Source organism: Mobula hypostoma, chromosome X2 (genome assembly GCF_963921235.1).
Source record: "Mobula hypostoma chromosome X2, sMobHyp1.1, whole genome shotgun sequence".
Classification (NCBI taxonomy): Eukaryota; Metazoa; Chordata; class Chondrichthyes; order Myliobatiformes; family Myliobatidae; genus Mobula; species Mobula hypostoma.
In genome coordinates, this window is record NC_086129.1 from 7,713,759 (window position 1) to 7,740,866 (window position 27,108).

Genomic DNA, 27,108 nt, shown 5'->3' on the forward strand with positions numbered 1-27,108 from the left:
CAATCTCTTGAACCCAGCTTTCTCACTCCCAAATAAGGGACAAAAGTAGCAGTCAAAAACTTGTGTTTACCCCGAGAAAGACTACCATGACCATGACCTGTTAACCCTCAATTAAACTGGGTAGCAGTAGGGCTGATGATGGTGGGCTGGGAAACTGCTGGAGTCAGTTATCAAGGATGTGATAACAGCACATTTGGAAAGCGGTGAAATGATCGGACAAAGTCAGCATGGATTTGTGAAAGGAAAATCATGTCTGACGAATCTCATAGAATTTTTTGAGGATGTAACTAGTAGAGTGGATAGGGGAGAACCAGTGGATGTGGTATATTTGGATTTTCAAAAGGCTTTTGACAAGGTCCCACATAGGAGATTAGTGTGCAAACTTAAAGCACACGGTATTGGGGGTAAGGTATTGGTGTGGGTGAAGAATTGGTTAGCAGACAGGAAGCAAAGAGTGGGAATAAACGGGACCTTTTCAGAATGGCAGGCGGTGACTAGTGGGGTACCGCAAGGCTCAGTGCTGGGACCCCAGTTGTTTACAATATATATTAATGACTTGGATGAGGGAATTAAATGCAGCATCTCCAAGTTTGCGGATGACACAAAGCTGGGTGGCAGTGTTAGCAGTGAGGAGGATGCTAAGAGGATGCAGGGTGACTTGGATAGGTTGGGTGAGTGGGCAAACTCATGGCAGATGCAATTTAATGTGGATAAATGTGAAGTTATCCACTTTGGTGGCAAAAATAGGAAAACAGGTTATTATCTGAATGGTGGCCGATTAGGAAAAGGGGAGGTGCAACGAGACCCGGGTGTCATTATACACCAGTCATTGAAAGTGGGCATGCAGGTACAGCAGGCGGTGAAAAAGGCGAACGGTATGCTGGCATTTATAGCGAGAGGATTCGAGTACAGGAGCAGGGAGGTACTACTGCAGTTGTACAAGGCCTTGGTGAGACCACACCTGGAGTATTGTGTGCAGTTTTGGTCCCCTAATCTGAGGAAAGACATCTTTGCCATAGAGGGAGTACAAAGAAGGTTCACCAGATTGATTCCTGGGATGGCAGGTCTTTCATATGAAGAAAGACTGGATGAACTGGGCTTGTACTCGTTGGAATTTAGAAGATTGAGGGGGGATCTGATTGAAACGTATAAGATCCTAAAGGGATTGGACAGGCTAGATGCGGGAAGATTGTTCCCGATGTTGGGGAGGTCTAGAACGAGGGGTCACAGTTTGAGGATAGAGGGGAAGCCTTTTAGGACCGAGGTTAGGAAAAACTTTTTCACACAGAGAGTGGTGAATCTGTGGAATTCTCTGCCACAGCAAACTGTTGAGGCCAGTTCATTAGCTATGTTTAAAAGGAAGTTAGATATGGCCCTTGTGGCTACAGGGGTCAGGGGGTATGGAGGGAAGGCTGGGTTCTGAGTTGGATGATCAGCCATGATCATAATAAATGGCGGTGCAGGCTCGAAGGGCCGAATGGCCTACTCCTGCACCTATTTTCTATGTTTCTATGTTTCTATGTTTCACCGGCCTCATGATCTTACACCAGGTGAATTTCCCCTTCAGCATGAAACCAGAATCAGGAGGATTGGGAATAATGGCCCCTACCATCACCGTCCTCCCGACACTGGACAGTATTAGCAGCACGGTTGCAGCCTGCATGAGATCTGCTTCTTCACAGTCACACAGTGACCTTGACTCCGGTGGTGGGACCTCTCACTGGCGGAGAGTCTAGTGCAGCCGACCTGCACGTGCTCGACAGGATCCTGAGCAGGAGATGGGCTGGTCATGGTCCGAGGTTGGGGAGAGGAACTGTGATGTGTAGGGACCGGCTCCCTTCGACCTCCTGAAGTGGCCACACTTTCGCTCTGCCAGATGATTATCGAGATGGATGGACTGGTTGGTCAGAACCTTGAAGTTCTCTGCTGGCTCTCCCAAGGTGAGGGCATCCTTCAGTTCATCTTGGAGGCTGTGGTGGTATAAAGTGGCCAAGGCCTTCCCATTCCAAACAATCAAGGTCCAAGATTCGATTTTGTAGTCAGCTGCTGACTGTCCCACCTATTGAATCTTCATCAGGTGGTCCGAGGCTCGGCAATCTCCAGCAGGGTGATGAAACACCTTCCTCATGGCGGCTCTGAATTACTCCAAATCTGAGCAAAACTTTGACCTCCGTTCCCAATGCACAGTGGCCCAGGCCAGGGCTCTTCCAGTCAGGAGAAAGATACAGAAGAACACTTTTCCGTGCTCCAAAGGGAACCGGAGCGGCTGGAGTTCAAACACTGTTGGGTTTGGGCATTGGGCATTGGGCATTGGGTGAGGAAGCTGAGGCAAGAACCTGGGTCATCATTGAATCCCTCCGAGTTGAAAGATGTGCTGGCTCCACAGAACAAATGACTGGCTCTCCTGAGTGACTCTCGCTTCCTCCTTGCGAAAGGTGATAAATAGCTACCTGGAGGTTGTGAATCTCGTGACAGTCCCCTTCAGTCTCACTCTTTGCCTCCTGGCAGTCAGCCAATCTGCTATTCATACTCGTACCTTTCCAGTAATACCATGGTCTCTTATTTTGATAAGCTGCATCATTTGTGTTATCTTATCAAAGTCCTTCTGAAAATCCAAATGCAAATAAACATGATCCACTGACTCTCTTTTGTCTAACTTGTCTGTTATTTCCTCGGAGAATTCCAGCAGATTTGTCAGGCAAGATTTCCCCTTTAGAAAACCACGCTGAGGTTCGCCTATTCTATTATGCGACTCTAAGTGCACCGAAACCTCATCCTTAATAAAAGACTAACATTTTGGCAACCACTGTTTTCAGGGTAACTGGCCGATAATTTTCTTTCTTCTGCCTCTCCCTTTTTAATGAATGGAGTGACATTTACGATTTTCCAGTCCTCATCAACCATTTCAGAGTCTCGTGCATCTTGCATGATCATCACTGATGGTTCCGCAATCTCTTTAGCGACCTCTTTCAGAAATCTGGGATGTGGTCCATCTGCTCCAGGAGGCTTACCTACCTCAGGCTTTTCAACTTCACAAGCACCTTCTCCTTTGTAATAGCAACAACACTCACCTCTGTCCTCTGGCACTCTCACAATTCTTGCATTCTGCTAGTGTCTTCCAGAGTGAAGATTGATGCAAAATACTTATTAGGTTCATCTACCATTTCTTTGATCCCCATTACTACCTCTCCAGCTTCACTTTCCAGCAGTCTGATATCTACTCTTGTCTCTCTTTTACTCCTTCTATATCTGCAAAAACTTTTTATATCCTCTTTTGTATTATCCACTAGCTTCCCTTCACATTTCATCTTTTCTTTCTTAGTGGCTTTTATAGTTCTCTTCTGTTCATTTTCAAAAGCTTCCAAATCCTCTACTTTCCCACTAATTTCTGCAATATTATATCCCCTCTCTTTTGCTTTTATGCTGGCTTTGAATTCCCTTGTCAGCCGCAGTTTTCTCAGGCTCCCTTTAGAATACTTCCAGGGTAATAATCTCTGGGTTGCTGCCTGTGCCATGTGCCAGTGAGGGCAAGACTGGGCTCATTTGGCAGGTGAATGTGTGGCTGAGGAACTAGTGCAGGGGATAAGGTTTCAGATAAATGATCATTGGGATCTCTTATGGGAAGGTATCACCTGTACAACAGGGATGGGCTACACCTGACCATGAGGGATACCAATATCCTTGTGGGCAGGTTTGCTCGAATCATTGGGGAGGATTTAAACTAATTTCACTGGGGGATGGGAACTGGAGTGATAGGGCTGAGGACAGTGTATAGGAGACTGTCAGGAAAGACAAGCAGATGACAGGGTAAAATTACAGTCAGTGGGATGGGTTGCATTGTAACGGGAAGACAAAATTACAAATACAGGACTGAAGATGTTATGTTTGAATGCATGCAGTATAGGAAATAAGGTAGGTGATCTTGTAGTTCAGTTAGAGTCTGGCAGGTGTGATGCTGTGGGTACCACGGAGGCATGGCTGAAAGATGAATGTAGTTGGGAGCTTAATATCCCAGGATACACAATCTTTTAAAAGGACAGGCTGGTAAGCAGAGGAGGAGAAGTGGCTCTGCTGGTAACAAATGAAATCAAATCTTCAGATAAAAGTGACATAGGATCGGAACATGTAGAATCTTTGTGGGTAGAGTTATGAAACAGCAAGGATAAAAAGACCCTGATGGGAGGTATATACAGGACTCCGAACAGTAGCCAGGATGTGGTCTACAAATTACACCGGCAGATACATAGAAAAAAGCATGTCAAAAAGGCAATGATATGTTAGTCCTGCAGGTGGATAGGGAATATCAAGTTCTTACTGGATACCAAGAAGGAGAATATGTGGATTGCCTTTCCAAATGGATTTTTGGAGTTGCTTGTGGTTGAGCCCACTAGGGGATCAGCAATTCTGGATTGGGTGTTATGTTATGAACCGGATATGATTAAGGAGATCAAGGTAATGGGACACCTAGGAAACAGTGATCATAATCTGATAGAACTCACCCTGAAGTTTGAGAAGGAGAAGCTAAAGCCAGATGTATCAGTGTTACATAGGAGTAATGGGAATTACAGAGGCATAAGTGACGAGTTGGCCAAAGTTGATTGGAAGGAATGGCTGGAATTTCTTGTAGCAACGATGCCAGCAGTTGGGAAAATGATGGAATCGATAATAAGGGATGGAATACCAAGACACTTGAAATTATGGAACTGTGCTTTCTGGCCCAACACTTTTATTCCAACTTAAAGAGCAATATAGTGATCAATCAAAACCAACATGGGGCACGAAAGTGAACTTAGGAAGTTCTTTGAGGATGTGTGTCGTAAGTGAGGCATAGAATCATAACAGACTACAACACCAAAACAAGCCCTTTGGCCCATGTGCCCAACTACGATTCTGCCTCGTCCCGTCAACGTGGAGCTGGAGCATAGCCCTCCCCATCCCTCCCATCATGTACCTATCCAAATTTCTCTTAAATGTTGAAATTGAACTCACATCTGGCACTTCTGCTGGCAGCTTGTTCCACTCTCACTTCCCACTGAGTGAAGAAGGTTCCCTTCATGTTCTCCTTTAAACACTTCACCTGCCACCCTTAACCCATGTTCTTTAGTTCTAGTCTCACATAACCTTAGTGGAAAAAGCTTGGCCAGATGGAGCAAATTTGAACCACTGTCATTCGTCGCCATCTCTGTTAACATTGATTTATTAAGTTTTTTTCTGACAGCCACAAATCTGACAGCTAATGAAAGTTAAGCATTCAGCAGGAGGTGTTTGATTATTTATCACAGCCCCAAGTTCCACAACAGAAGGAATTGAGTATTTTATACAGCACCAGAATTTCACCAGGGTTCTTTGTGTCCCAAATCCACACACATTTATCTTATTGTAATATGACTCAGCGTTTCATCTGAAACTTTGACAAACTTCTATAGGTGTGTGGTGGAGAGTGTATTGACTGCCTGGTATGGAAAGACCAAATCCTGCAAAAGTAGTGGATACGGCCCAGTCCATCACAGAATAAACCTTCCCCACCATTGAGCACATCTACAAGAAACGCTGTCACAGCAAAGCTGCATCCATCAGCAGGGGACTCCACCACACAGGACATGCTCTCTTCTCACTGCTGCCATCAGAAAGAAGGTATTGGAGCCTCAGTATTCACATCACTAGGTTCAGGAACAGTTGTTACCCCTCAACCATCAGGCTCTTGAAGCAAAGGGGCTAACTTCACCTAACCTGTGAGAAGGCAGAGCTTAGGAAGGTTAATGGCGCCTAACGGCGACTGCTTCGCTTGCATCTTCGGAAACAGCTCTATTTCTATCTTTAATGTCTCTATTTTACCCTTTCAGGCTTCCTTTGAAGACCCTGACCTGGAGTTACATGCTGACTATGGTTCTTTGCAGGAATGGGACCCATCTCAGGGGTTCACAACTGGTCGTTGTTCAGCATGCCAAGGGCTCGGCCTAAGAGCTCTGCTTGCCTTTGGAGGACCAGGATCTCGTAGCTCTGGAGACGGAGGGATTGGAGGAGATCAATGTGTCTTTGGAGACAGGAGATCTCTGGCTGTGTGCCCAGAGACCCGAGATCTTTGGGCACAGAGCTCGGAAAACGCCATGCAATGGACTTTGAACATAGCAAACCAACGAGTGTCATAAAGGGAGCGGACCCAAATGCAAGACACAGACACTGAAGTACAAGGAACAGGACTTGACTAGAGTAGGGATGTGACAGGATAGAGGCAAGGAGCAGGGACAAGAACGCAGACTTGGACGAGGGAAAGCGGGACCAGGACTAGAAACCATGGACTAGGAAACAAGGCTTCGACTCCGAGCCCGAGACTGGACAAGGACCCAGAACCTGGGTCTTGCCTCAGGCTCGGACCCCAGAACCAGGTAAGGACATGACATGGCTTCAGGACAGGACATGGCTGGGGTCTTGAGTCTTGAGCTTGGCTGCAGGCTGGGGTCTTGGGTCTTGAGCTTGGCTGCAGGCTGGGGTCTTGGGTCTTCGAGGCTTGTGTCCTTGGTTCAAGGTCACCACTTAATATTCCTGAGCTCCTGTTTGCTGAAAATGTGAGCTTGCATCTTACTTACTTGCACTGTTGTCTCAAGAGCAGAACGCTAGAACGACAATCCAAAAGAACACTGGTATCGAGCTACAATGCTGGAAGTGTTCTGGTGTGAATGAGGGTCATGACTGCAGTTTCAAGTAGATGCAAAAAGTACTGGCATGAGTAGGTGTGAGCTATTGAAGGGAGCTATTCACAGAAATTTGGCCAACACTTACGGTCACTTTATATTTGCAAAAATAGATTATCTACACTTTATGTTTGTGAGGGCTCCAGGAATACAATTAGATTTGTGTTACTTTATCAAAAAGGAATATTTCACTTTCAAATTATTTATCATAAAAAGCAATTTGCTTTGACCATGTTTCAGCATTTTGCATCCTGGCATACAGAACAGCATTTTTCAAATGTTTCTCTGTTAGTCATCATCATCATCATCATCGTGTACTGTGTCATGTGACATGAGTGATCATGGTCCATGACAATGACTGTTCTTGGCAAAGTTTTCTGCAGAAATACTTTGCCATTCCTTTTTTTCTCAGCCGTGTCTTTACAAGACGGGTGACCCCAGCCGTTATCAATACTCTTCAGAGATTGTCTGCCTGGTGTCAGTGGTCACATAACCAGGACTTGTGATATGCACCAGCTGCTCATATGACCATCCATCTCACATGGCTTCACGTAACTTGTAATTAGCCTCAGTTGCTCTCTGTAACATTTTGCTGTACACATATTGCTTGCTATTATTTCATTCATCCACAGGAGGTGGACATCAACAGCAAAATTGTCATTTCATAAGCAAAAAAAGATTCTGCAGATGCTGGAAGTCCAGAGCAATGCACACAAAATGCTGGAGGAACTGAGCATCAATATAAATGAATAAACAGTGAATTTCTGGGCTGAGACTCTTCAATATTGTCACAATGGTGGGGCATTGGGAGCAAGGGTGGACCCAAATGCAAGACACATCTTGTGAGGTAAAGTAAAATGAGTTTATTGTATGATACCAGGAGAGCAAAGCAGAAGCAGGAGTAGCGAACTGGACAAGGACTCAGGACTACGACTAGGCTGGGACCAAGGGTCTGGGCTAGGACTCGGAATCAGCTCCCAGTACTAGAGGAGACATGAAGAGGCTACGGTATGGACTCCGAGCCAGGGACTGGGCAAGGACCCAGTACCTGGGTCTTGCCTCGGGCTCGGACCCCAAAACCAGGCAAGGACATGACATGGGCTAGGGAGAGGAGGAACATGGGAACACAGAGCCTCGGTCTCGGGGAGCAGGTACATGGAACCATGGACACATACACAGAACACAGAGTCGGGACCCCTCCTTGGGTACAGGACATAGCCGGGACTCATGACCCCTGCGGGGCAACCGCAAGACGGCCTGACTTACCCCATGGAGGTGAGGACAAGACAAGACAAGACATGACCCCCAGCGGGGCAATGGCAAGATGGCCAGACTTACCCCACGGAGGCGAGGACAAGACAAGACCAACAGAAAAGAACACCAGACAGTACCTATCTAGCTCCGGCGATAGAACTAGACTGAAGTGCAGGCGAGGGCTGCAGAAGAGGGCTAGAGGCGAGAGGGGCAGAGAAGGGATTCAGATGGGGGGTGGGGATTAGGACAGGAATCACAGACCGCCAGGGCCAGGACTTGACTCAGTACATGGATGTCGCCAGGGACAGGACTTGACTCGGAACTTGGATGCCGCCAGGGCTGGGACTTGACTTGGAGCCTCCGGGTAGTGGTGAGCTCGCGACTCGGCCCGGGAATAGTAGACAGCAGTTCTTGATTCCCTCCGGCGGGTTAACTGACGGACCCACCTTGGTGACGAAACTTTGCAGGCTCGCTTTGGCGAGGTAACTTGACAGGGTTGCTCCGGTGAGGAGAGGCGAATTACCGGCACTGACTTCGGGCGGACACTAGGCTTGCTCCAGCCAGATGACATTGGCACGTCGTACCTTTGGTGACTTTGCAAACGCTCTCGTGCCAAACGGCTGAAAGTTGGAGACTATAAACTACCGGTTCAGTCGAGAGTAAATTGCCTCCAATCACCAAAGCCGAGGGACACGGGAAAACAGGGAACCAAAGGGAAACAGGGAGTCAACGGTCCGGATCGTAACATAAGCAAAGTAAATTTAAAGGGACCCCGATCCGGATGATGACAAATATTACCATTTATTAAACATTTCGAACTGCCCTTGAATTGGGTAGCCATTAAATGTCCACTACGTTGGTGGGTCTGTGGTTCCATGCAGGTGTGAAGATAAAAGATTCTCTCTCCTGAAGAACAATTTCTTTTCCGGTCGTTCTAATGGTGACCACAGTCCAAAAGTAAAGGGATTGGTCACTTGACCTCTAATTTGCTCTGTGTGTGTCAAAAATTGCCTTAGGAATGCTACTGCAGTCTTCCTAAACTCTTGAGAGGAAACTTGAGGCAAAGTGAGAATCGGAATGCAGACAGCGGCTAGGTTACTAATAATATCACACAGAGTGCAGTGTGCATGGTCATGAGATAAGTAGCAAGGAAGCAGGAAAATAAGTCCTTGCTCAAGGACACAACACGCTGCCACAGCTGAGGCTCGAACTACCGACCTTCAGTTCACTGGACCAATGCCTTAACCACTTGGCCATGTGCCAAAACGTATTTTGGAACTACAGCATGGTAATAGGCCTTCTGAGCCAATGAGTCCATCATGTCCAATTATTACCATGTCATCAGTTAACCTACGAACCCGTAGTCTTTAGAATGTGGGAGGTAACTGCTTTTGAGTCGAGTGATCTTGGTGTGAACGCTACATAGCCTCCTCCCAGATGGGACTGGGACAAACAGTTCATGAACAGGTTGGGTGGGGTCCTCAGTGCTACTGGCCCTTTTCCAGTACCTTTCTGAAAATAAGACAATAAGATATATGAGCAGAATTCTGACATTTGGCCCATCGAGTCTGCTGTGCCATTTCATCATGACTGATCCATTTTCCTCGCAGTTCCAATCTCCTGCCTTCTCCCCATATCCTCCACGACCTGACTAATCAAGAATCCATCCACCGCTACTTTAAATATACCCAATGACGACCTCTGAGCCACTGGTGGCAATGAATTCCACAGCTTCACCACTCTCTGCCTAAAGAAATTTCTCCTCATCTCCAGTCTAAAAGGATTCCGAGACAGCATCCTCAGGTCTTAGACTCTCCCACCACAGGAAACATCCTCTCTACGTCCATCCTAGTGAGGCCTTTTAACATCTGATAGGTTTCAATGTGAATCGTGAGTATATGAGAGCAGTGGTTGAGTCTCTACACTATACTGCATGCCAAGGCATTGTACAACAAGCGAGTGAGTTTCTTGAAACTGTGCAGCTGCTTTACAACTTCTTTTCAAACTCAGTTGCCCATGATCTTTTCATGAGGAAACTGAGAGAACTGAAAACAACTGCACAGCCCGTGGAGTTGAAGAAATCGTCAGATACATGCTGGGCATGGCAGTATACAGATTTGTGGGCTGTAAGGAAATCACTCCCTATCATTCTAGCTACACTACAGGATATTATGTGTAACCGGGTGACCGTCGGATCTTATTCAGTCTCATTAAAAGTGTACTTGGGCATCCATTTGGGTAACGCTTGAACAGTTGTCTGTGCCTTTAAGGGAGACGGTGATGTCATTACACATGCATGGGATAGTGGGGAGACCATTTTGTTTCTGCAGAAGGCGCTGGTGGGACATTGGAATTGAGTTCCTCCCCAAGACTGGACGCGGTGAGGAACAGTGAGTATTAATTGACAATATCCATGTGAATTCTGTTATGCTTGTTGGCGAATCGAGAATATCGGTAATTTGACATGTTTTACATGTGTATGCTTTAGATTTCCACAAGTGAAGAAATCGACGCTGGGTAGCGTGGCTTATGCAAAGTTCCTCACCATCCAAGTAGGTCAGTCTTCCTGTAATTTAACTACCAGGCAATACCTTGTAAAAGTTATGCCAAAGTGTACCTTTTGTCTAACTTTATTGTATCCTGACTGATCGTCCATGTAACCGTGTAACATGAATGTTTAGTCTCTGTTCGGAAGTTCAGCACGTGTGTACTAAAAAGTAGTTGACGTCTTAGATGAGCTGCATTCGTTTACATTTTTCGTTGCTTTGTATAAGATGCAGGGTGGGTGGGATTCTAATGTTGTTTGTATTGTGTTCCTTCAGGATTGCCACTACCATATTAGTTCTGGTATTTTTATACTGCATACACAATTTTGTCCATACACGAGGGGGTGGATCGAAGGTTAAGCTGAGATTGTAACGGCAAGGACTGGTTGTAGATTCGGTCGTTTTGTTTTGTGACCCTCTTCTGGCAATTAAACATCTAAAACAGATAAAGGAATTAAAACCCGAAAAAGTATTTGTTGTCCTGCATGTGTACTTTTCCCCAGGCTACATGTATTTTGTCACGTACCTATCAGAACATCTACGAACTCTTTACAACAAAGAAAATATTTTTGAGATGCATTTATGATCGTATAGAACATTCATCAATTTACATATGGTCAGCTAACAGATTGCAATGTGTTAAGTCCTGCTGATGTGCTTAAGGAATGATTGTTAATGGATAATTGTTACCCAGGGCAACAAGAATAAGTCCTTTGGTTTTCTCTGAAGTCGTCCCAATGACCATTCAAGTTCAAGTTCAGGTTTATAACCATTCAATCACTCACATGTTTACGGCCAAATGAGACAACGTTCCTCTGAACCAAGGTGCACGATACAGTACATAGAACTCAGACACATAATACATATTATCACAAATAAATTAACAAATAATAAGGTGCATATACAATACAAGTTAAAAAGTAGACAGTATAACATCACTGGCTCTTCATATGTGATGAGACCTGGGTGGTGTCTGGGAGTTCAGTAGTCTTATGGCCTGGAGGAAGAAGCTGCTCCCATCCTGACTGTTCTTGATCTAATGTTACAGTACCTCCGGCCTGATGGTAGGAGGTCAAAGAGATTGTTGGACAGATGCGAGAGATCACTGACGATGCTGATGGCCCTGCGTTCCTCATCTCAGGAAGCAGCCACAAGCTCATTTTAACATCATATCCCATCACAAGCAGAGCTACACCCACTGAGAGGGGCAGCCTACGTCTGATGTTCAGTTCTTCAAAGCAGGCTTTGCACCCACAAGTTTCTGAATCAGAAGTGAGACTGCAATAAACACACTACATATTTATGAAGACAACATCATTTTCACAACGGCCTTTGCTTTTTAAGGTTGTTAAGAGTGGTCACATCAGAAGAGAAAAAGACAAAAGAAAGTGGCACCATGGTATGACAGGTCGTCCTGCCACATCAACCCAACCATAAGTGTAAGTGTTGCAAAGTTGTGAAATTAACTGAACAGGTGGAGATACAATATTCCAGCTTGGGGCTTCGGTGTTCAGAGTTCAATCCCAGCATCCTGTAAGGAGTTTGTACGTCATCCCCACGGAATGTGTAGTTTTTATCCAGGTGCTCCAGTTTCCTCCCAGAGTCCAAAGACATGCCGGTTAAGAGGTTAATTGGTCATTGCAAATTGTCCAGTGATTAGGCTAGGGTCAAATCACAGGTTACTGGGTGGCCCAGCTTGAAGGGCCAATGGGCCTACTCTGTGCTGTATCTATAAACACAGTCAAAATAAAATACAAATTAGACAGTGAATGACTGAACAAGTTCAAGGGACTGATGGTCCACATGTGGAGGGGCTGAGTTCGGTAGAACAAGACCAAGGCCGATTCTCGGTGCTGGGGTGAGAGAGCGCACGGCTATTTACCTTCAGAGGAAAGTATGCTGTCGTGGATGAAGATGAATGAGGGGTAACAGGGTAACTTTTTGGTTAGTTCTACAGAGAAGCACAAAGAGTCAGAGGTTAAGGTCAAAGTTCAAATGAATTTATTATCAAACTATGTACGATATAACTATGATCTGAGCAATGGGATCAACATGCACGAAACAGCTCACCCTAATGCCTTTGCCATCATTTTGGGGGATTTTAATAAGGCCAGTCTGAAAAAAATCACTGAGCAATTCCCATCAACAGATGACTTGCAGTACCAGAGGAAACAACACACTGGACCATCGCTACGCCACCATCAAGAATGCCTACCGTACTATTCCACACCCTCACTTCGGGAAGTCTGATCACCGAACTGTACTTCTACTCCCTGAGTATAGGCAGAGACTGAAGACTGCAGCATCAGTAGTGAGGACCAAGAAGGTATGGACAAGGGAAGCACAGGAGTGCCTACAGGACTGCTTTGAATCAGTGGACTGGACTGTATTCAGGGATTTATCTTTCAATCTGGATGAGTATGCTGCAGTTGTTACTGACTTCATTAAAACCTGTGTGGATGAGTGTGTGCCTACAAAGACTTACTGTACATTCCCAAACCAAAAGCCGTGGATGAACCAGGAGGTACGTCATCTGCTGAAGGCGAGATCTGTGGCACTCAAGTCTGGCAACACAGGCCGGTACCAGAAAACCAGTTATGATTTGCAGAGGGCTATTTCAAGGGCGAAGAGACAATTTTGAACAAGGTTGGAGGTGATATCAAATGGACGGCAACTCTGGCAGGGTCTGCAAGACATTACTTCCTACAAAACAAAACCCAATAGTATGAATGGCAGTGATGCTTCACTACCAGATGAACTCAATGCCTTCTATGCATGCTTTGAAAGGGAGAACACAACTACAGCTGTGAAGATCCCTGCTGCACCTGATGACCCTGTGATCTCCGTCTCAGAGGCCAATGTTAGACTGTCTTTAAAGAGAGTGAATCCTCGCAAGGCAGAAGATCCCAATGGAGTACCAGGTAAGGCTTGAAAACCTGTGCCAACCAACCAGCGGGAGAATTCAAGGACATTTTCAACCTCTCACTGCTACGGGCAGAAGTTCCAACTAGCTTCAAAAAAGCAACAATTATACCAGTGCCTAAGAAGAATAATGTGGACTGCCTTAATGACTATCACCCAGAGCACTCACATCGACAGTGATGAAATGCTTTGAGAGGTTGGTTATGACTAGACTGAACTCTTGTCTCAGCAAGGACCTGGACCCATTGCAATTTGCCCATCTCCACAACTGGTCAACGGCAAACGCAATCTCAATGGTTCCCCACAGGGCTTTAGACCACTGAGAAAACACAAACACCTACTATATGTCAGGATGCTGTTCATCGACTGTAGCTCAGCATTTAATACCATCATTCCAACAATCCTCAATGAGAAGTGCAGAACCTGGGCCTCTGTACCCCCCTCTGCGACTGGATCCTCAGTTTCCTAACTGGAAGACCACAGTCTGTGTGTTTTGGGGATAATATCTCCTCCTCACTGACGGTCAACACTGGCGCACCTCAGGGGTGTGTACTTAGCTCATGGCTCTACTCTCTGTATACACATGACTGTGTTTGCTGGGCACAGCTCAAATACCATCTATAAATTTGCTGACGACACAACCATTGTTGGTGGAACCTCAGGCGGAGATGACAGGGAGTACAGGAGTGAGATATGCCAACTAGTAGAATGGTGCTGCAGCATCAACCTGGCACTCAACGTCAGTAAGACAAAAGAGCAGATTATGGACTTCAGGAATGGTAAGATGAAGGAGCAAATACCAATCCTTAAAAAGGGATCAGAAGTGGAGAGAGTGAGCAGCTTCAATTTCCTCAGTGTCGAGATCTCTGAGGATCTAACCTGGTCCCAACATATCAGTGTAGAGGAGTTTGAAGAGATTTGGCATGTCAACAAATACACTCAAAAACTTCTATAGTTGTACCGTGGAGAGCATTCTGACAGGCTGCATCACTGTCTGGTATGGAGGGGCTACTGCACAGGACTGAAAGAAGCTGCAGAAGGTTGTGAATCTATTCAGCTCCATCTTGGGCACTAGCCTACAAAGTACCCAGGACATCTTTAGGGAGCGGTGTCTCAGAAAGGCAGCGTCCATTATTAAGGACCTCCAGCACCCAGGGCATGCCCTTTTCTCACTGTTACCATCAGGTAGGAGATACAGAAGCCTGAAGGTACACACTGAGCGATTCAGGAACAGCTTCTTCCCCTCTGCCATCCGATTCCTAAATGGACACTGAAGCTTTGGATACTACCTCACCTTTTTTAATATACAGTATTTCTGTTTTTGCACATATTTTAAAATCTATTCAATATACGTAATTGATTTACTTGTTTATTATTTTTTATTTTATTTGTCATTTTTTTTCTCTCTCTGCTAGATTATGTATTGCATTGAACTGCCGCTGCTAAGTTAACAAATTTCACGTCACATGCCGGTGATAATAAACCTGATTCTGATTCTGATATATGTCACGATATTCAACGTGGGGATTCATTTTCTTGCAGGCATTCACAGCAAATACAAGCAAAGAAAGACTGCGTCCGACAGGACAGATAAATAACTAGTGAAAAAGACACCAAACTATGCAAATGCAAAAAGAAAGAAAAAAATGAATAATAATTATTATAATAATAATACTACAGAGGATTCCGGTTAGTTGGGCCACATCAGGACCAGTACATCGTTAGATTTGTTAATTTTATTCTCCTGAAGATTCTTCCAGGAGTTGAGAATGGTGGGCAGTCTGAAATTCTTATTGTTTATTTTAAAGTACAGACAAACATACAAATACTATGGAAACTAAATAAAGAGCTGAGAAATGAAGCTAAGGTGAATGAAAAACAATCAGAAGCTGAAGATAAAAGAAAAGGAAAGAAGCAAAGATGTCACTCTGAAAAATCCATCACCATGTGTCATCCATATCACAGAAATCCCTGAGAAAAGAATAAACCAATCAGTGCTGCACAATTACATCACGTGGGCAGTGTGTGTGAATGTTCAGCCAATGAGAAATGAGAAAGGTGATAAACCATTAGTTTAACTACTGTCAACTTTTATGTCTGTAAGTAGGGACGACCCACCACAAACTTCAAAAAATGCATGAGTTTGTTGAGAAGTACAAATCATTAAAACACAACTTGAGTCTTGGATTAGTTCATCTTATAAAAAGTAATAAAAACACAGTGGTGTCCAACATAATTTTGGCCCAATTAAATGGCTGCCCTAATTCGCCAGAGTTTCATGGAATGGTTAAAAACAGAAACTACCTTTTAACTGAATAGCAAAGTTTGTATGCAAATGAAATACAGAACAGATTAGAACACTATAAATACTTTCACTGTACTATAAAACTGTGTATTAGTTCCAAATAGTTATCGAAGAAGTAACTAAAGAAGGTTGGCAGAGGGATTGGCACTACTGATAGGGCAGAGGGTGGGTGAGTTGGAGAATGAGGGGGAAAGGGGTTAACACCTTTCGGTATTCAAAGGCGACAGCGACCCAGATTCAATTCCTGCCACTGTCTGTAAGGAGTTTGTACGTAACAGCATGGATTTCCTCTGGGGGCTCCAGTTTCCTCCCACAGTCCAAAGACACACTGGTTAGTCAGCTAATTGGTCATTGTAAATTGTCCCATGCTCAGGCTAGGATTGAATTGGGGGAATGCTGGGTGGTGCGGCTCGGAAGGCTGGAAGACCAACTCCGTTCGGAGGTAAAAGATTGCCATGAAGTTATTGAATGATGTACAGGCACAAAAGGTTGTCGGCTGTTGGCGTAGTGGCATCAGCGCCGGACTTCGGAGCGAAGGCTCCCAAGTTAACTCCAGCCGGCTCCCTTGCAGACTTTCCATCCGTGCTGGGTTTAACGTCAAGCAAGCAACTCGGCCTCGTAAAAATAAGAAAGCCTGTGAGAAAACGCCATCATGACAGTGTCCCTATGACTCCACTCTGAGTTAAGGGCTTTCTTCTATCTGCACAGGTACGAAGGGTAGAAATGCAAGCCCTTGCATTTGTTTATGTCCTCCCATAAATTGTTGTGACCAGGTTGCTGGTAACTCAGAATATAAACGATAAAATACTAAATATTGTTATGTTTTGTAAATTCAAAACATTGAAACGAATTGAAAGGCAAACAAGGGAGCTGGGAGATAACTCATGTGTGTTTGCTTTTACTTTAAGCGAGAATCTCATGTTTGATGTGGTGGCATGATGCCAATCACGCCCTTTTACATATATCCCAGAATTAATTATTCAAACAACAAGGGATGCTTAATCAAACAATATATTTACAGTAGCACACAAGCATTACTGAAATATTAAACACAGAACTGTAACCTGAGGAGAAAGTTGTGGAAATTATCTGAGGGTCAAGTAGAGGAGAGAGAAGCAAAGTTAAGGGTTCAGCTCACTGATGTATCAGAAGAGACAATGGTTACAGACACAGAGGAATGATGGGCAATTGGTCTGTGACCCTGCTCAAACCACATAAGAAAACATGACAAAGAATGGGAGCTCAGGGTAATCTGAAACACTGAGTTTAATTTGATGCTGAATTATTTGGTGTGTTTCAATAAAACTATGAGTGAAGTTGCTCTATATTTAACCCAACATGCTTCTTGCACCAAATCAATGATTTCATCATTATTGGTCAGAATTTGGTGTTTGTATGCTTGTTCAAACAATTTGCAGATAAATAAAAGTTAATTTTCAAAAACCTGAAATCTGCGAAAGTGGCCATACACTTTTGTGTTATCTGGAGTCATAACACACTACAGAACTGAAAGAAGCTCTTCAGCCTATCTCGTGTGTGTGAGACATAAAGGAAATTTTAAATGAATGACTCAACTCCCGTTAAAGAGAGTTAGTATCTAGTGTTCCGATTACCAATGCAATTTTAATGGCACATAGGACCCAGCCTCCAGCAGACTATGATCTAACTCCATTCCTTTCCTTGCAGATTCATTTGAGGATCCACACTGGAGAGAGACCTTTTTCCTGCCACACTTGCAGTAAGACGTTCACATCTCAAGAAACATTACCTTGTACATACTGGGGAAAAGCCTCACCAGTGTCAGGTAAGAGAGTGCATGCAAGGCAACTTGGGAAATAAACTGAGGTGATTAAAAGAAAGTCAGCCATGGTTCCTGACATTAATTGTAAAAAGCAGCACAGACAATATTGACATACCCCACAGTTGAATACCATCACTGCTTCCACAGGTGAGGTGACTTTGACAAACCTCTATGGATATGCAGTGGGGAGTAGATTGACTGGCTGCATCTCATTCCGGTATGCAAACACCAATCCCTTGAACAGAAAATCCCACAAAAAGAAGTAGATACAGCCCAGTCCATCACGGGTAAAGGCCTTCCAACTATTGAGCACATCAACATGAAACACTGTTGTAGGAAAGCAGCATCCATCATCAGGGACACTCCAACTGAAGGGAGAGTGGATATTTGTCCTTCTGCTTCTGATAGGCTGCCTTGTAGTGATCCAGACAAAATTAGTCGGAGCCTAACTGGCCATATTTATTGAGTCCAGTCTGGCACCAGTGCAGACAGTACCTTGGAATTTTTCCAATGAACTGATCCTGAGATTTTACAAACAGGCTCTGACAGGCGAAGGCCAATGTCATGGGTTCCATCAATTGGAACCTGGGTGCACAGGCAGAGAGCTCACCTGGCCTTCACACCTGGAATATTTTACAAATTACTGACAAATCTGCATCAAACCCAGAGTTCTCTGGTGTACTATTAGATTGTTCACATGACATGCTTCTTCTGTGCAGAACTGTCTTGGTTGGCACTTCTCACTATGGAGACCCCCAAAGGGCTGGTTCAGTTGAATGAGGCTTCAGATCATAGATGGCATCTGAAGAGCCCGTGGCTCATTCTGCAAAGCAGAACTGATTTGGGGGTGGCGGTGGTTGTGAGGAAAGGAAAGAATGTGAATGAAATACAGGCCATAACATACAACATTTAGAGAAAAAGTAGAGTAGGATTGCGTAACATAGACATTCGTCTCCATTTTAACCCACATACCCCGTGGGACAGGAATGAAACTCATTTTAATGTGGCACAGTTTTGCTTTTCTTCCAGTGCTTGACTTATCTTTCCTTCTTTTGCTCGGGTGGTGTGTCACAAGCATTTCATTAGCACCAGTAACTTGAAGACCCACCTTCGCCTGCACACCGGAGAGCGGCCATATCACTGCAAGCAATGCTCAGCCAAGTTCACCCAACTCATTCACATCAAGCTGCACGTGTGTGCGTACACAACACCGGAGAGAGGCCACACAGGTGTCACCTCTGCTCCAAGAGCTACAAACACCTACGCAGCCTGAAGGGGCACCAGAACGGCTGCTGTCCCATGGCACCAGACACCAAACGGACCAATGAGGATCGCCCAAAGATCGGCGATGAAATCGACATGAGTGAACGGGCAGAAAGATTGGACAAGGTTGCCCCAGTAACAGAGAAGGAACATTAGTTACAGGTACTGAGGGTTTGGCAGTGCGACTGTCAAACATGGCTTAAATCTGGAAAGAGTTGTTTCAGACTCACACTGGGAGAACTCCCACTTCCGGCCGAGACCCTTCATCAGGACTGGAAAGGAAGGGAGAAGAGGCCAGGTTATTCTATAAATAAAGGACAGATTTTACTGTAAACATCTGAAAACATTGCCACAGTGCCAGGGAAGGGAGCCATTTCAGCGTGATGAGTACACAGTCTGGCCATAGTAATCTCTGCGGCATTCACTAAATGCTAGAGGAACTCAGCACGTCAGGCAGCGTCTGTGCCGGCCGGTGGTGTGGTGGCATCCGCACCGGACTTCGAGCTGAGTGGCGGTTCGAGTCCGGCCGGCTCCTTGCACGCCTTCCATCCGTGCTGGGTTGAGCGTCAAGCTGGCGACATGGCCTGGGAAAAAACAGACAGATGTGAAAGAAACGGCAAGGTTACCGCCCAATGCGCCACGAGAGGAACAACTAAAACAGTCCATGTTTCGGGCCGAGGGCATTGATCAGGACTGGGAATGAGATGAGAAGTCAGAGTAAGAAGGTAGGGGGAGGAGAAGAAGAAGTACAAGGTGGCAGGTGATAGGTGATAGAAGGGGTGGGGGTGAAGTAAAGAGCTGGGATGTCGATTGGTGAAAGAGATAAAAGGCTGGAGAGGGGGGAATCTGATAGGAGAGGACAGAAGGCCATGGAAGAAAGAGAAGGGAGAGGAGCACCTGAGGAAGGTGATGGGCAGGTAAGGAGATGAGGTGAGAGAGAGAAATGGGGATGGGAAACGGTGAAGGGGAAGGGTGGTGGTGGGGGGTGGGGAATTCGCAGAAGTTCAAGAAATCAATGTTCATTCTATCAGGTCGTAGGCTACCCGGACGGAATATAAGGCGTTGCTCCTCCAGCCTGAGTGTGGCCACATCGTGGCAGTAGAGGAGGCCGTGACTGAAGTGACTGAATAGGAATGGGAAGTAGAATTGAAATTGGTGGCCACCGGGAGATCCCATTTTTTCAGGCAGACGGAGTGTAGATGCTCAGTGAAGCAGTCTCCCGGTCCACATTGGAGCTCACCGATATACAGGAGGCCACACCTGGAGCACCAGGTAGTCGGCCCCAACAGACTCACAGGTGGCAGTGACAGACCACTTCTGTAGAAATACTTGCCAAGAACAATCATGGTCATGGAAAAACTGTGATCGCCCACGTCACACGACGCGGTACATAATGGTGACGGCATATGACGCGGCACATAATGATGATGTCATACGACACAGCAAATAATGGTGAAGCAGCTCAATTTCCAACTGACAAATGCTAGAAATCCAGAGTAACACAAGCAAAATGGAGCAACTCAGCAGATTAGAGAGCTGGATAAAGAGCCAACATTACGGGCTGACCTCCACAGCCTTGTTGTGGTTTGAAGGCTTGCATGCCTCAATGACCCAGAGAGCTTTGCTGGCTGGGGTCGGGCTTTGTGCTTTGGCTCTTGGTAGGATCGCCCACGCCAAACAGGTCAAAGGGTAGAGGTCAGACTAAGAGTGGTCCAGCAGTCCTCTGGATTCAGGGGTTCAGCTCAGAGTTGTTACGGAAACAGTAGTGAAGATTCCTTCTACGTCTGAGTGCTGACGGTACTCCTGAGTCTCCACCCGGGGCTTGCATGGCTGACAGTAGTGAAAACGGAGAGAAGCCACCGACGTGATGAAGGGAGTCCTGAACATCGTCAGAGACGGAGGACCTTCATTGCAGAAGGTAAAGTAAGTTTCAGGCCGAGACCCTTCATTAGGGCTCACTAATACTTTGTGATTGGTGAAACCGACCATTGTGTGCGGGACATTCTGACTCTGCCCAGCTGAAACTATATAGGGGGAAGGCATCAGATTGGTATCGGCACTTTGTGAAAGATATATCCCTGCCTCTTAAGGCCCAGTTCAGGACAGATCTGTTTCATCACTTAAACCTCTGTTTAGTTGTATATTCAGGGTGCCATGCGTCAATGCTGTAACAGAAAAGGTTCTGCTAGTTGGGACGTGCTACCATTGTAATCATGTGATTCTGCAAATCTGCCTGACTCTATTCAAAATGTTCACATTAAGTAGGTGATTAGTTAATCAATCATGGTGTCGACGAAGTCAAAGTCAAAGTAAAATTTATTATCAAAGTAGGTATGTGTTTCCATCTACAACCCTGAGATTCATTTTCAATAAATCTATGGAATAAAAACCCGAACAGAATCAATGAAAGACCGCAACGACTTGGGGTTCAGCCCCAGTGCGAAAGGCAACAAGCTGTGCAGATCTGAAAAGAAAGAAACATTAAACAATAAATAAGCAATAAATATCGAGAACATGAGATGAGGAGTCCTTGAAAGTGAGTCCACAAGTTGTGGGAACATTTCAGTGATGGAGCAAGTGAAATTGAGTGAAGTTAACCCCTTTGGTTCAAGAGCCTGTACCACCTTCCTGATGGTTGTGGGGTAATAACTGTTCCTGAACCTGGTGGTGTGGGTCCTGAGGCTCCTGTACCTCCTCCCTGATGGCTGAGGGGTAATAACTGTTCCTGAACCTGCTGAAGTGGGTCCTGAGGCTCCTGTACCACCTTCCTGATGGTTGTGGGGTAATAACTGTTCCTGAACCTGGTGGTGTTGGTCCTGAGGCTCCTGTACCACCTTCCTGATGATTGTGGGGTAATAACTGTTCCTGAACCTGGTGGTGTGAGCCCTGAGGCTCCTGTACCACCTTCCTGTTGGCAGCAATGAGGGTGGGAGTCAGATGATGGATGCTAATTTCCTGTGACAATGTTTCATGTAGATGTGCCGAATGGTCAGGAGGACTTTACCTGTGATGGACTGGGCAGCATCCACTACTTTTTGTAGGATTTTCCATTCAAGGGCATTGGTGTTTCCCTCCCAGGCTGTGGTGCTGCCTGTCAATATACTCTCCACCACACACCTATAGAAGTTTGTCAAAGTTTTAGAGGTCACACTGAATCTCCACAGGTTCTCAAGGAAGTAGAGGTGCTGCCATGCTTTCTGCAATGGAATTTACAATAAAAACTCCACGTAAACAAAGATTGCCAAACAAGCCATGTGCAAAAGAATGCAAGTTGTGTAATAGAGAAAAGCAGGGAAATTGAGTTGTAAAATGTCCTTGAAATGTGAGTCTGCAGTTTGCAGGAAATCTGAAATATAGTGTCTGGAGAGTAAGAATCTCTCGGATTCACCTGCACCCTACATGAGGACTGAAAAGGGTTCTCGGCTTGAACCATCGACTGTGTATTCAATACCTTAGATGCTGCCTGACCTGCTGTGTTCCTCTGACAGTTTGCATGTGTTGTTCTGGGTTTCCAGCTTCTGCAGAGCCTCTCGTGTTTATGACGACCCTCCCCATTCCTGCATTTGTTGCTCCGGTGTTTCTCCATTCTCCGGTCCCCCACCTTCCTCCTTCCTCCTGCGACGGCGGCAATCTATTGGTCTCCAGACCACAGTCACAGACTGAACTGGCATTGTTTCTTTCGCAGTTCGCCATGCAGCCGCACTCTTTGGGTTGAGAGAGGTCGACGAAGATGAGCAATGGACATTGCTCTGGACGGACTATTTCCTGTCACGGGATGAAGCCATGGCATTAAAGTGGTACCAGGTAATTGGCCCACGGAAGAGCCAATGAGAAGCTCCCATTCCGCCCCCACCCCCACCCCCAGAACCTGCACCCATGTGAAACCCCACTCAGCTTTTAAATTTCATTATATTGATGCTGTAGGTACAAGGCACTCCGTCCCTCCGCTAGCCTGCATGTCAGCCTTGGGCAAGGTGTAGCACCTGGTTAGACCCCCCCCCACTGATCAGGGTCACGTGAAGCCATGGGGGCAGCTGGTGGATGGTCGTATGAGCAGCCGGTGCAGATCAAAAGTCCTGGTGATACGACCACTGACGTCAGGCAGACAATCTCTGAAGAGTATTGACAGGGGGGGTCAACCATAGAACATAGAATAATACAGCACACAGGCCCTTCAGCCCACAATGTTGTGCCGACCCTTAAACCTTACCTCCCATATAACCCTCCACCTTAAATTCCTCCATATACCTGTCGAGCAGTCTCTTAAATTTCACTGGTGTATCTGCCTCCACCACTGACTCAGGCAGTGCATTCCACGCACCAACCACTCTCTGAGTAAAAAACCTTCCTCTAATATCCCCCTTGAACTTCCCACCCCTTACCTTACAGTACAGGCCCTTCGGCTGCATCATTACCTCCCAACTCTTAAACTCTGTCCCTCGACTTATGAAAGCTAACACCCCATAAGCTTTCTTAACTACCCTATCTACCTGTGAGGCAACTCATATTGTCCTCACCTTCATCAAGTTCCCTCTCATTGGTGAATACCGAAGAGAAGTATTAATTGATGACCTCACTCACTTCCACAACCTCCAGGCACGTCTTCCCACCTTTGTCTCTAATCGGTCCTGCCTTCATTCCTGTCATCATTTTGTTCTTCACAGTAATTAAAGAGTGCCTTGAGTTTTTCCTTTACCCTACTCGCCAAAGCCTTCTCATGCCTCCTTCTTGCTCTCCTCAGCCCCTTCTTAAGCTCCTTCCTTGCTACCCTATATTCCTCAATAGACCCATCTGATCCTTGCTTCCTAGACCATGTATGCTGCCTTCTTCCACCTGACTAGATTTTCCACCTCACTTGTCATCCATGGTTCCTTCAGCTGATCATTCTTTATCTTCCTCACCGGGACAAATTTATCCCTAATATCCGGCAAGAGATCCGTAAACATTGACCACATGTCCATAATACATTTCCCTGCAAAATCATCATCCCAATTCACACCCGCAAGTTCTAGCCTTATAGCCTCATAATTTGCCCTTCCCCAATTAAAATTTTTCCTGTCGTCTCTGATTCTATCCTTCTCCATGATAATGTCAAAGGCCAGGGAGTGGTGGTCACTGTCCTCCAGGTGCTCATCCACTGAGAGATCTGTGACCTGACCTAGTTCGTTACCTAATACTAGATCTAGTATGGCATTCCTCTACTCAGCCTGTCAATATACTGTGACAGGAATCCGTCCTGGCCATACTTAACAAACGCTGCCCCATCTAAACCATTGGAACTAATCAGGTGCCAATCAATATTAGGGAAGTTAAAGTCACCCATGATAACAACCCTGTTATTTTTGCACCTTTCCAAAATCTGCCTCCCAATCTGCTCCTCGGTATTTCTGCTGATACCAAGGGGCCTATAGAATACTCCCAACAGAGTAACTACTCCCTTCGTGTTCCTGACTTCCAGCCATACAGACTCAAAAGAGGATCCTGCTACATTACCCGCCCTTTCTGTAGCTGTAATAGTATCCCTGACCAGTAATGCCACACCTCCTCCCCTTTTCCCCCCTCTGTATCCCTTTTAAAGCACTGAAATCCAGGAATATTGAGAATCCATCTGGTAAAGACAATACCCAGAAGAAGGTGATGGTAAACCACTTCTGTAGATAACATTTGCTGAGAACAATCACGGTCAGGAGACATAATGGTTATGATGTGCCTAAGACTTTTGCACACAGTACTGTATTTCTCATCGTGGAGTGGAGAGCAAGTTTGTAACTCTGGCAGGAACAAAGGATTTTGGGAATGGCGAGGGTGGAGCACTCCAGGAGGAGTGTGGGACACGTGGCAGAGAAGGAGTGCCAAGGGTGGGGGGGGTGCAGACACACCCAGCCCTGAGACTCCAGGCAAGGTCACTTGATTCCAAAAATTGGTTTACTGATCATTACAGAATGTCTCTCTGGTGCCTCCCTCTCCCTTTCCCTTTTCCCACCATTCATTCCCCTCTCCCTGCCCCACTTCCCACTCAGTCCACAATGGAGACCCGTATCAGAATCAGGTTTATCATCACTCACACATGTCATGGAATTAGTTTTTTTTGTGGCAGCAGTACAGTGCAATACATAAAATCACTGTGCACCCTTGATATATAGATGTGCTCCTAAGACTTTTGCACAGTACTCTACCTCATTATGATCTTACATTTTGTCATTTACCTGCGCTGCATTTTCTGGGTAGCTTTTACACTTTATTCCGTACTTTGATTATTTTACACTGTTCTACCTCAGTGTACTGATCTGTGTGAACAGTAGGCAAGACAAGCTTTTCACTGTATCTTGGTATGTGCATGAAAATCGCAGGAGGTCAGCATTTCTGATATACTCAAACCACCCCGTCTGTCACCGGCAATCATTCCATGGTCAAAGTCACTTAGATCACAAATTCTTCCCCCTCTATTCTGATGTTTGGTCTGAACAATGACTGAACTTCTTGACCACGTCTGCATGCTTTTATGCATTGAGTTTCTGTCACATGGTTGGCTGATGAGATATTTTATATTAAGGATCAGGAGCACCTAGTAAAATGGTCACTGAACGTATGCCACGTCATACTGGTATACCATCTGCGTGGATTGATAATTCTTTTCCTCACACAGAAAATGAATTACTTTCTGGGGTGAACGAAATAATCCAAAGAGCTTTTACAGGTATATTAAGAGCAAAAGGATTGTAAGGGATAAAATTGGTCCTCTTGAAGATCAGAGTGGTCGGCTATGTGCGGAACCAAAGGAAATGGGGGAGATCTTAAATAGGTTTTTTGCATCTGTATTTACTAAGGAAACTGGCATGAAGTCTATGGAATTAAGGGAAACAAGTAGTGAGATCATGGAAACTGTACAGATCGAAAAGGAGGAGGTCCTTGCTGTCTTGAGGAAAATTAAAGTGGATAAATCCCTGGGACCTGACAGGGTGTTCCCTCGGACCTTGAAGGAGACTAGTGTTGAAATTGCAGGGGCCCTGGCAGAAATATTTAAAATGTCGCTGTCTACAGGTGAGGTGCCAGAGGATTGGAGAGTAGCTCATGTTGTTCCGTTGTTAAAAAAGGATCGAAAAGTAATCCAGGAAATTATAGGCCGGTAAGTTTAACGTCGGTGGTAGGTAAGTTATTGGAGGGAGTACTAAGAGACAGAATCTACAAGCATTTGGATTGACAGGGACTTATTAGGGAGAGTCAACATGGCTTTGTGCGTGGTAGGTCATGTTTGACCAATCTATTGGAGTTTTTCGAGGAGGTTACCAGGAAAGTGGATGAAGGGAAGGCAGTGGATATTGTCTACATGGACTTCAGTAAGGCCTTTGACAAGGTCCCGCATGGGAGGTTAGTTAGGAAAATTCAGTCGCTAGGTATACATGGAGAGGTGGTAAATTGGATTTGACATTGGCTCAATGGAAGAAGCCAAAGATTGGTAGTAGAGAATTGCTTCTGCGAGTGGAGGCCTGTGACTAGTGGTGTGCCACAGGGATCAGTGCTGGGTCCATTGTTATTTGTCATCTATATCAATGATCTGGATGATAATATGGTAAATTGGATCAGCAAATTTGCTGATGATACAAAGATTGGAGGTGTAGTAGACAGTGAGGAAGGTTTTCAGAGCCTGCAGAAGGACTTGGACCAGCTGGAAAAATGGGCTGAAAAATGGCAGATGGAGTTTAATACAGATAAGTGTGAGGTATTGCACATTGGAAGGGCAAACCAAGGTAGAACATACAGGGTTAATGGTAAGGCACTGAGGAGTGCAGTGGAACAGAGGGATCTGGGAATACAGATACAAAATTCCTTAAAAGTGGCGTCACAGGTAGATAGGGTCATAAAGAGAGCTTTTGGTACATTGGCCTTTATTAATCAAAGTATTGAGTATAAGAGCTGGAATGTTATGATGAGGTTGTATAAGGCATTGGTGAGGCCGAATCTGGAGTATTGTATTCAGTTTTGGTCACCAAATTACAGGAAGGATGTAAATAAGGTTGAAAGAGTGCAGAGAAGGTTTACAAGGATGTTGCCAGGACTTGAGAAACTCAGTTACAGAGAAAGTTGAATAGGTTAGGACTTTATTCCCTGGAGCGTAGAAGAATGAGGGGAGATTTGATAGAGGTATATAAAATTATGATGCGTTTAGATAGAGTGAATGCAAGCAGGCTTTTTCCACTGAGGCAAGGGGAGAAAAAAACCAGAGGACATGGGTTAAGGGTGAGGGGAGAAAAGTTTAAAGGGAACATTAGGTGGGGCTTCTTCACACAGAGAGTGGTGGGAGTATGGAATGAGCTGCCAGATGAG

At 45.4% G+C, this 27,108-nt stretch overlaps 1 long non-coding RNA gene and 1 pseudogene across 2 annotated transcripts in view; one reads left to right on the forward strand and one right to left on the reverse strand.

The window, feature by feature from the left end:
- Positions 1–27,108, reverse strand: part of LOC134340746 (uncharacterized) — a 95,756-nt gene that overhangs the window by 11,175 nt on the left and 57,473 nt on the right. The gene's annotated exons all lie outside the window — the stretch shown is intronic.
- Positions 4,435–18,939, forward strand: LOC134340699 (PR domain zinc finger protein 1-like; annotated as a pseudogene).